At 37.9% G+C, this 9,031-nt stretch overlaps 1 long non-coding RNA gene across 2 annotated transcripts; it reads right to left on the bottom strand.

The window, feature by feature from the left end:
• Positions 1-3,538: 3,538 nt before the first annotated feature.
• On the bottom strand, positions 3,539-6,400 carry LOC138328255 (uncharacterized). Of its 2 annotated transcripts, none has more exons than XR_011209173.1 (3): positions 5,105-6,400; positions 4,599-4,714; positions 3,539-4,090 (listed from the first exon to the last, which is right to left on the bottom strand). It is a non-coding gene; the product is annotated as an uncharacterized lncRNA (long non-coding RNA). The 2 variants fall into 2 exon arrangements; XR_011209174.1 differs by having other exon boundaries at positions 4,611-4,714.
• Between the last annotated feature and the right edge of the window lie 2,631 nt (positions 6,401-9,031).

Here is a 9,031-nt window from a genome sequence, read left to right as displayed (position 1 = left end):
TGATACCCGGTTACGGATCAGGGAACTGAGACCAAAGAACCTTAATGAAGCCGAAACGCATGCCATCAGGCTCGAGGCTCATAGGTTAGCTGATAAGCAAAGGAGTAAGGCAATACACATGATCTCTGAGGAAGATCGCACTGTGTGCCACACCCAAATGCTATATCCTGCTAAAATGGCAGATCAAGAGGGCATTGATATTGCGACATTGAATAAGTCCATACAAGCCCTACACAAAACTACCAAAAATTTGGTAGATCAAAGAAACTCAGGTTTCACTTCAAATGGACAAAATCCTAAACCTAGGAATAGGTGGAATGGGAATGGAAATGGTAACAACCGAGTGTTTAATCCATATTATGGAAAACAAACACAAAATGGTCAATTTACCCAAAACACAAATCAAAATAGAGTTTCAAATGTTGGTAGCCAAAGATTTGATTCCCAAAATAGGAAAAGTTCCAGATTTGACACACATGACTATGGCACAAGTACTGGTTCAAATTGGAACCAAACGCAGAGGTCAAGGTCAAATGTCACACAAAGGTCAAACTTCAACAACCCCTCCCACATTTCCCAGTCAAATGGTGGTAACTTTCAGTCACCTCCGATTCAGGGAAACTACTAGATACTGACTTCGAGGGTCGGAATTCAGTAGAAGAGGTGGAGAGACCCACAGATATTGTTGTGAGCAGCATAAATAATGATGATCACACCGGTTTGTTTGTTTGTGCACAAATCAAAGACTTTGCACTTCCGCTACTAGTGGATACCGGTGCAACTGTAACCATTCTTAGCAATAACTGCTTCCAAAAATTGGGTATAAAGAACTCCAATGTAGAACCGGTCAAATTAAATTTGATAACCGCTACTGGAGATAAAACACCATTTATTGGAAAATGTAAGCTTGTTATTGGCTTAGGGAAACAGAAGTTGTTACAAGAAGTCTTGATAGCAGATATTAAACAACAGGGGATCATAGGTTTAGATTTTCTGACCACGCATTCTATTGATATCTTATTAAACAAGAATTGCTTGAAAATGGAAGGAGACGAAATTCAATGTTTCCGATATCAAGCTGAAGCAGCAAAGCCAGCTTGTTGTAGAGTCTCATTATCAGAGGATATTATAATACCTCCAAATTGTGAGATGATTGTTACTGGAAAATTTAATGATCCAATTTGTAGACAAAATACAGCTGTTATAGAGCCTTCACCAGGATTCATGTCAAAACATGAGGTGTTAGTGGCCAAAGCTGTTGTAAACCCTAGTATGGGTTATGTCCCTTTAAGAATTCTGAACTTTAGCGATAATGAACGCAAAGTATATAAGAATTCTGTGGTGGCGACTATAGATACTATTGATGAAATTGTGGATCAAAAGCACGAGAATGTGCAAGTTAATGAAGTCACTGTGGAAAAACCACAAACTCATGTTATTCCGGAACATTTGAAGTCCCTCTATGAGCAATCTTGTGAATATCTGAATGAGAATCAAAGTGGTCAATTAAAAGAATTACTTATAAAGTACAAAGATAGTTTCTCAAAATCATCCCATGATTTGGGTATGACAGATCTTGCTGAACACAAAATAAATACTGGCTCAACTCCACCTATCCGACAACTGCCTAGGCGGGTTCCTCTATCATTGGTTAAGGAGGTTGAGAAAGAGATAGAAGAAATGGCACAAAAAGGGGTAATCGAACCTTCCGATAGTCCATGGAGAACTCCAGTGGTCTTAATACGGAAAAAGGATTCTAGCCTAAGATTTTGCCTAGACTATAGGAAATTGAATGATGCAACTATCAAAGATAGTCATCCAATTCCTAGGATTGATAGTACTCTTGACTCACTATCAGGTCACAACTGGTTTTCAACCATTGACCTCAAAAGTGGCTACTGGCAAGTTAAGGTAGCATCTGAAGATAGACCCAAAACAGCATTTTCCATACCAGGGGGAGGACTTTGGCAATTTGTATCAATGCCATTTGGTCTTTGTAATGCCCCAGCAACCTTTGAAAGGTTAATGGAAAAAGTACTTATTCACCTTTCCCATGATATTTGCATGGTGTATTTGGATGATATAATAGTACTAGCCAAGACATTTGATGAACACATCAATAACCTTGACAAAGTGTTTGGGAGGCTTCAGGAAGCTAATCTTAAGATGCATGCCAAGAAATGTTTCCTATGTAAGAAACAGGTTTCATTTTTGGGCCACATTGTTAGTGAAGAGGGTATCTCTACCGATCCAGAAAAGATAGAGTCAGTCAAAAATTGGCCTATTCCTAATTCTGTTAAAGAGGTGAGACAATTCTTAGGGCTATGCTCCTACTATAGGAAGTTTGTCCAAGGATTTGCTACCATAGCTAAACCACTACATAAGTTGACGGAGCAGTACCAAAGGTTTACCTGGTCCTTGGATTGTCAAAGTGCCTTTGACACATTGAAACGGGCATTGACAAGCTCGCCGATACTGGCATATCCAAGGTCTGAAGGTGAATTCATACTGGATACAGATGCTTCTGACTCAGGTTTAGGTGCTGTCCTCTCTCAGCTACAAGATGGGAACGAGAAGGTCATATGTTACTATAGTAAAATGTTCAGCAGATCTGAGAGAAAATATTGTGTGACACGTAGAGAATTACTGGCAATAGTAAACTCTATTAAACAATTTCACCACTATCTTTATGGGCAATATTTCTTGGTCAGAAGTGATCATGGTGCCCTTACTTGGTTGATCAATTTTAAAAACCCTGAAGGACAAATGGCTAGATGGTTTGAATTATTATCTGCTTATCAATTTAAAATTGAATATAGAGCAGGTAAAGCTCATGGCAATGCTGATGCCTTATCTAGGAGACCTTGTTTAGAGAGAAATTGTAGCCATTGTGATAAAGCAGAACAAAGGTATGATAATAAAACCTGTTCTGATGAGGCTACAGATACTATTTGTAGAGTTACAACAAGATCTCATAAAACAAACCATGTCAATGACTCTGGGGGAGACAACTCTCCAATGTCAAGATCCAGGGGTTCTGATCCAAACCAAGATATGCCTGATATACATAAGGCAGCAGCTAAGGGTTCCACACCGGGACATCCGGATGTATCTGAAACAGGAGAAAAGACTATTAATCTCCTACAAATTAAAGATAGTCAGAAAAATGATCCAGTCCTTAAAATTGTATGGAACTGGGTTAAACGTGGGGAAAGACCTAAATGGCCTGATATATCTCATTTAGATGAGAGCACCAAGTTTTATTGGATGCGATTTGATTCCCTCACTATAAGAGATGACATATTATGTCACAAATGGGAAACCATCCAAGGGGGACAACCCTTGTACCAAATGGTTATACCAAAATCCCTAACAGACTATGTGATGAAGCAGTTACACAATAGTGTGACTGGAGGTCATTTAGGGAGTAAGAAAACACTCTAAAAGTGAGAGAGCGATATTTCTGGGACAGAATGTCGAGAGATATCAAACAGTGGATTAAAAGCTGTGACAAATGTGCAGCTAGAAAAAACACCACCAAAATGGCCGAAGGGTCCATTACATACATACAATGTGGGTCTCCCTATGGAGAGATGGGCCATTGATGTATTGGGACCATTGCCTTTAAGCAATAAGGGGAATTCTTATCTCCTAGTAGTAGCAGATTACTTTACTAAATGGGTTGAGGCAATACCCATGCGTAATCAGAAAGCTACAACAGTTGCACAAAAATTCATAGATAGAATTGTCACCATTTTCGGTGTGCCTATGCAACTTCACTCTGATCAAGGGACAAACTTTGAATCAGATGTATTCCAAGAAATGTGTAGAATCTTGGGAATTGAGAAGACTCGAACCACACCATATAGACCGCAGTCTGATGGAATGGTTGAACGAGCCAACAGAACAATTGGAAATATGCTCTCCTCATTTGTGGCAGAGAATTTAAGGGACTGGGATGAACACATTAACTTACTCATGATGGCTTACAGGTCATCTTCTCATGAAAGCACCGGGGTCTCGCCTTGTGAGATGGTGTTTGGTCGTAACATAAATCTTCCTGTTGATCTTGTTCTGGGACGGGTTGTACCTGAAATGAACACGTGTACTAATTACACAACAACACTAAGGAAGCAAATGGATAAAATTCATGAGTTTGCTAGAGATAAAATTACACTCTCAACAAACAAAATGAAACTTGAACATGACCGAAACACTCAACTCAATCAATTCAAAAGTAGTGATCCAGTTTGGCGTTACAATCCTAAAAAAAGTGGTATTGGCTCCAAATTACGGTGCTCATGGGAAGGTCCATATGTCGTTATTGAGAAAATAAATGATGTGGTGTATAAAATCCAAAAATCTCCAAAGTCAAGACCTAAGGTAGTTCATCACAATTACTTGAAATCATATGAGGGTGATGAAAAACCAAAATGGCTCAAGAATTAGGAGAATAGTCCTTTAAATAAATGTAGACTGTTGTCTAAATTACTATTCCAATTATTGTTCTGTCTCAGCGATATCTGAACAATATAATTGCACTTTCTCTGCAATATGGATTTGGAAAGAAGTCGTAAAACAGTATACCAGTGTACCACCTGTAAAGCTACCTTCGGAAGACAGGATGACGGGATACAAGCACCAGTCTACACCAGGGGATATGGAACTCAATGGACGTGTCCGGACGCCAGGAAATTCCAGTGAAGGAAGTGAACTGTGGAAAACATGAACAATTATTCAATAATTATTGAATTATATGAAGATATTAATGTAAAGTTTTGTAAATATTAATTTAGTAATAATCAAATTATAGAGTATTATATTAATATATATTTTCTCAAAATTATTGAGAAATTATAAATAATTATAAGTATATTATTGATAAATATAGATACTAAGGAAGTGATATATCCTCATTGAATTATACATGTAAGTATATGTATATAAGATGTTGATGTAGGAATTATTTTGTGTATTATATTGAACATATTATTTTTTTTTAAATGTATTACAATCTCTGTTTATAAATTCACAGCGTGTACTATATCACATTGGAATAATATGTGAGCAAATTATGGCTGCAAAGACTTACCACAGTACTCACCATACATGCATAATAGCTGCTAATTGGTTGTTTCTGAAGTCAAGCACCTGTGTTGTACATTGTGTACAAGCTCCAATATCTTTGGTTGAGTAAACATGACATGCATGCCATGACTTAATTCCTAAAAATGAAAATATTCGCAAATGAACTACTGAAATCTCCTATATTACATTCGGGACGAATGCTTTTAAGAAGGAGGGGGGTAGTGTTACGATCCGTAACGGCGAATATTATACACAGGAATGTAAATTCATGACATCGTCATATTTCCTATCAGAACAACGGAGGCCTAGCCCCGATCTGAGAATGGTTATAAACTCAGCTACACTCAATGTGATATACGTGATTAAAGACAGATAATCATAATTACATTCATTACTGATATTGACATAATTAATAGAATGTATATTGTATTATTATAATTACTAGTGCGACGAATAACTGTCGATCTAACTGACGATTTGAATCTGTAGCGTTAACGTTAGAGTCAAGTATTGAGATTCGACAGATAACGAAAATGACACAAAGTACATATATTTTTATCAGGAAACATGTATAAATATGTTCTGTTATGTTCATGGAAGTCACCTGAACCATGCTGCAAGATTGGTATGTCATAAAACGTCGTATTCTAGCCAAACCACGTCTCTGTAAACGACAGCCTGCTTTCCGTGTATTTCGCCATTTGTTATGGTTGGATTTCGCGGATTCCGCACGCGCTATGTAACAAGCGTTTTGATTGGCTCGGACTCGTCGGATGATCACCAGCGCAGGCTATAAAAGGGGGTGAAATCGGACGAAAGTCAGAACTCATTTGAGCTCCCAAACGAGTGGTCGCCTCTTCTGGCCCTAAACTTTGGAAAGCCTTGAGTCTTCTCAAACCAATGACCTAATAGTGGTTCAAGATGTTTGAGAACTTCTCCGTAAAGGGAACTTAACGTTCCAAGGGGAGTAACTCTTATAGAGTTAAGTTACAAAGCTCTAAGAATATGAGTGTTGTCCGTTGGCGAAAACGGGGAAACGTCTCCGTATTCGTAAACACTATTTGTAGACGGAAGCACCTCTGTCTATAGACTCATTACATATTCTTATCTAATAATTAATGTTTATTATAATAGCTTTTATATAGTAGGTATTTATTTCTCCATATTCGGAGCATTATACCAGTATAGATGGAAGCACCTCCATCTATGGAAATGTTCAATATTCCAATAATGTATTCAAGAATCTAGATCAGTATTTAGTGTAGAATATTTGTATAGCCTTTGTAGATCTCGATGTATCCAGTACCTGTACTTTGATGATTTGTGATTATAATAAATCATAAGTTGATTTTTATTCCTGACTTTGTTCTTTTATGGAGTAGTGACTAGGCTGGAACCGAATCCCTTATATATTACTTTTACTTGGTGATTGCTGAAATAAGCAACCCGACTCGAAAAGTTACAAGTTAGCTAATGGGAACTCAATAGAGAGCTTAGACAAGAAATTAATAGTATACATGAACATGTAGAATCTTTAGAGTATAGAATTAATCATAGTCATAGGGAAAGGAATCCTTCTCATGAACACCAGAGTGCTAATGTTTGTAGTTCACCAGTGGCTGACATAAATGACAATAGTCGTGGAATCACCTCATTTTGAACACACGAAACACTGCACACAATACAAGACAGAGTTTAAAACCTCAACAATATTCTAGGTGGAGAAAATCTAGAAGAATATCTGTCCCAATTTTGAAATAGTAGCACAAATAAATGGGGTGGGACTATCAGACAAAATCTCTCTATCTAGCTGGAAGCCTAAGTGGAAGTGCGAGAGGACCATCCTCACAGAGCTCATATGCTAAGGAGACCCGAGATTTTGATACCCTAGTTAGGTTACTTAATGTAAGGTTTGGGTCATTGGAACGCTCTGAAATTTACAGAGCTAGACTCCAAACAAGAGTTAAAGGAAAGGATGAGACACTCTCCGAGATGGCTCAGTCTATCCGAAAAATGACTCGCCAAGCATACCCTATGGCTGATGCATCAATGATAAATATCCTAGCATTGGATTACTTTATCGATGCTATACCAGACTCGGATACCCGGTTACGGATCAGGGAACTGAGACCAAAGAACCTTAATGAAGCCCGAAACGCATGCCATCAGGCTCGAGGCTCATAGGTTAGCAGATAAGCAAAGGAGTAAGGCAATACACATGATCTCTGAGGAAGATCGCACTGTGTGCCACACCCAAAATGCTATATCCTGCTAAAATGGCAGATCAAGAGGGCATTGATATTGCGACATTGAATAAGTCCATACAAGCCCTACACAAAACTACCAAAAATTTGGTAGATCAAAGAAACTCAGGTTTCACTTCAAATGGACAAAATCCTAAACCTAGGAATAGGTGGAAAAAAATGGGAATGGAAATCAGGTAACAACCGAGTGTTTTAATCCATATTATCGGAAAACAAACACAAAATGGTCAATTTACCCAAAACACAAATCAAAATAGAGTTTTTCAAATGTTTGGTAGCCAAAGATTTGATTCCCAAAATAGGAAAAGTTCCAGATTTGACACACATGACTATGGCACACAGTACTGGTTCAAATTGGAACCAAACCGCAGAGGTCAAGGTCTAAATGTCACACAAAGGTCAAACTTCAACAACCCCTCCCACATTTCCCAGTCAAATGGTGGTAACTTTCAGTCACCTCCGATTCAGGGAAACTACTAGATACTGACTTCGAGGGGGGTCGGAATTCAGTAGAAGAGGTGGAGAGACCCACAGATATTGTTGTGAGCAGCATAAATAATGATGATCACACCGGTTTGTTTGTTTGTGCACAAATCAAAGACTTTGCACTTCCGCTACTAGTGGATACCGGTGCAACTGTAACCATTCTTAGCATATAACTGCTCTCCAAAAATTGGGTATAAAGAACTCCAATGTAGAACGGTCAAATTAAAATTTGATAACCGCTACTGGAGATAAAACACCATTTATTGGAAAATGTAAGCTTGTTATTGGCTTAGGGAAACAGAAGTTGTTACAAGAAGTCTTGATAGCAGATATTAAACAACAGGGGATCATAGGTTTAGATTTTCTGACCACGCATTCTATTGATATCTTATTAAACAAGAATTGCTTGAAAATGGAAGGAGACGAAATTCAATGTTTCCGATATCAAGCTGAAGCAGCAAAGCCAGCTTGTTGTAGAGTCTCATTATCAGTAGGATATTATAATACCTCCAAATTTGAGATGATTGTTACTGGAAAATTTAATGATCCAATTTGTAGACAAAAATACAGCTGTTATAGAGCCTTCAACGACAGGAAATCATGTCAAAACATAGAGGTGTTAGTGGCCAAAGCTGTTGTAAACCCTAGTATGGGTTATGTCCCTTTAAGAATTCTGAACTTTAGCGATAATGAACGCAAAGTATATAAGAATTCTGTGTTGTGGCGACTATAGGATACTATTAGATGAAAAGTTGTGGATCAAAAGCACGAGAATGTGCAAGTTAATGAAGTCACTGTGGAAAAAACCACAAACTCATGTTATCCGGAACATTTGAAGTCCCTTATGAGCAATCTTGTGAATATCTGAATGAGAATCAAAGTGGTCAATTAAAAGAATTACTTATAAAAGTACAAAGATAGTTTCTCAAAATTCATCCCATGATTTGGGTATGACAGATCTTGCTGAACACAAAATAAATACTGGCTCATCTCCACCTATCCGACAACTGCCTAGCGCGGGTTCCTCTATCATTGGTTAAGGAGGTTGAGAAAGAGATAGAAGAAATGGCACAAAAAAAGGGTAAATCGAACCTTCCGATAGTCCATGGAGAACTCCAGTGGTCTTAATACGGAAAAAGGATTCTAGCCTAAGATTTTGCTAGACTATAGGAAATTGAATGATGCAACTATCA

The sequence above is a fragment of the Argopecten irradians genome, chromosome 7, assembly GCF_041381155.1.
Source record: "Argopecten irradians isolate NY chromosome 7, Ai_NY, whole genome shotgun sequence".
Taxonomy (NCBI): domain Eukaryota; kingdom Metazoa; phylum Mollusca; class Bivalvia; order Pectinida; family Pectinidae; genus Argopecten; species Argopecten irradians.
Note: the sequence above shows the minus strand (reverse complement) of the source record. Positions and strands in the feature narration are given on the sequence as shown.